The sequence below is a fragment of the Melanerpes formicivorus genome, unplaced genomic scaffold, assembly GCF_026170545.1.
Source record: "Melanerpes formicivorus ecotype bairdi unplaced genomic scaffold, bMelFor1.0.p_v2 SCAF_541, whole genome shotgun sequence".
NCBI lineage: Eukaryota > Metazoa > Chordata > Aves > Piciformes > Picidae > Melanerpes > Melanerpes formicivorus.
Window position 1 is genome coordinate 1 of NW_027142893.1, and position 2500 is coordinate 2500.

A 2500-nucleotide genomic window follows, 5' to 3' on the forward strand; every position below is an offset into this window, starting at 1 on the left:
GCGGGGGAGGCTTCTGTTGGGGCCTGGGGTGGGTCAGACAGCCTACAGAGCGTGCGGGGGAGGCTTCTGGTGCGGCCTGGGGTGGGTCGGAAGCCTGCAGAGCGTGCGGGGGAGAGGCTTCTGTTGGGGCCTTGGGGTGGCTGAGAAGCCTGCAGAGCGTGCGGGGGGAGGCTTCTGCTGCGGCCTGGGGTGGCTGAGAAGCCTGCAGAGCGTGCGGGGGGAGGCTTCTGCTGCGGCCAGGGGTGGCTGAGAAGCCTGCAGAGCGTGCGGGGGAGGCTTCTGGTGCGGCCTGGGGTGGGACGGAAGCCTGCAGAGCGTGCGGGAGAGGCTTCTGCTGCGCTCTGGGGGTGGGTCGGAAGCCTGCAGAGCGTGCGGGGGAGGCTTCTGCTGCGGCCTGGGGTGGGCTGAGAAGCCTGCAGAGCGTGCGGAGAGGCTTCTGTTGGGGCCTGGGGTGGCTGAGAAGCCTGCAGAGCGTGCGGGAGAGGCTTCTGCCTGCGGCCTGGGGTGGCTGAGAAGCCTGCAGAGCGTGCGGGAGAGGCTTCTGCTGCGGCCTGGGGTGGCTGAGAAGCCTGCAGAGCGTGCGGGAGAGGCTTCTGGTGCGGCCTGGGGTGGCTGAGAAGCCTGCAGAGCGTGCGGGAGAGGCTTCTGCTGCGGCCTGGGTTGGCTGAGAAGCCTGCAGAGCGTGCGGGAGAGGCTTCTGCTGCGGCCTGGGGTGGCTGAGAAGCCTGCAGAGCGTGCGGGAGAGGCTTCTGCTGCGGCCTGGGGTGGCTGAGAAGCCTGCAGGGCGTGCGGGAGAGGCTTCTGCTGCGGCCTGGGGTGGGTGGGAAGCCTGCAGAGCGTGCGGGGGAGGCTTCTGGTGCGGCCTGGGGTGGCTGAGAAGCCTGCAGAGCGTGCGGGGGAGGCTTCTGCTGCGGCCTGGGGTGGCTGAGAAGCCTGCAGAGCGTGCGGGGAGAGGCTTCTGCTGCGGCCTGGGGTGGGTCGGAAGCCTGCAGAGCGTGCGGGAGAGGCTTCTGCTGCGGCCTGGGGTGGGTCGGAAGCCTGCAGAGCTTGCGGGGGAGGCTTCTGGTGCGGCCTGGGGTGGGTCGGAAGCCTGCAGAGCATGCGGGGGAGGCTTCTGCTGCGGCCTGGGGTCTCTGGGTGGCCTCTAGAGAGGTGCAAAAGACCCTCTGGGTTGGGCTGGGGTGGCTCTTGGACCCCTGCCACACAGTGGAGAGAGGCCTCCGGCCCGCCACCTGTGTCCCTGTGTGCCTGAGTGCCTGTGTCCCTGTGTCCCTGTGTCCCTGTGTCCCTGAGTGCCTGAGTGCCTGTGTCCCTGTGTCCCTGTGTCCCTGAGTGCCTGAGTGCCTGAGTGCCTGTGTCCCTGTGTCCTTGTGTCCCTGTGTCCCTGTGTCCCTGTGTGCCTGAGTGCCTGTGTCCCTTGTGTCCCTGTCTGTGTACCTGTGTGCGAGAGTGTCCGGCACGCCACCCAGCGGCGGCGGGCAAGCAGGTAGGGCGGGGGGCGGGCCGGCGAGGGCCAGTGTGAGTTTGGGGGGGTGGGAGGGGAGGCGGCAGCTGGAAGCGTCAGAGGAGGGGGCGTGGCTCCGGCTGGCCCCGGGAGCAGGTTCCCGGACCGGGACCGGCTGGACCCGGCGGGTGGTTGATCCCGGGGCGGGGGGCAGAGGCGGCGGGAAGCGGCAGCTGCGTGTGCGGCGGGGGGGGTGGAGGGCGAACCGCGGCGGGAAGCGGATGCTTCAGAGCAGGTTACGGGGGCGGGGACGGACGACACCACCTGTCCCCGCCCCGGGACGGGCTGGACCCGGCGCCCTGGACCCGGCGCCGTGTACCCGCCGCCAGCCCCCGCCCGCCGCCCCCCTCCGCCACCCCGGGACCCCGACGTTTTTTTGGCGCCCGCGCCTTTTTTTGCTCCCCGCCTGCCCGCGCTGCCCCGGGCCCTCCCCCGGGGCGGGGCGGGAGGGAGGGACGGACGGACGGGTAGCCGGGGATCTCCGAGCGCGCGCCACCAGACCGAGGCGGGTCCCGGCGCGCGGCGGCGGCGGGCGGCGGCGGCGGCGGCAGCAAGCGACGGCGGGGGGGGCAGGCTAGGGAGAGAGGGGGAGCGGCATGCGGTAGGGCTGGGGGGTTTGTTTCGGGGGGGAGGGGTGGGGGGGGGGGTGGCAGCGGTCAGCGAGAGCGGGGAGAGGGGGAGCGGCATGCGGTAGGGCTGGGGTGTTTTTGGGGTGGGGGCGTTGGGGGGATTAGCGGGCGGAGCGGGCAGCCCAGCCAAGCGGCAAGCCGGGGGGCGGGCGAGGGCGGCTTTAGGGCCGGAGGAGCGGAGCGCAACCTCCCCGTGCAGGCTCCAGCGTGGAGAGCAGCAAGTTTTTGGGGACGGGGGACGACGGACGGGAGGGGCAGCGGCGAGAGGCTAGCTGCGGCAAGGGGCACCGGCACGGCCGCCCTAACAGCGCCGCCTCGGTCGCAGGGGTTAGAGAGCAGCCGGGGCAGCCCGGGAGGGGAAGCGGCA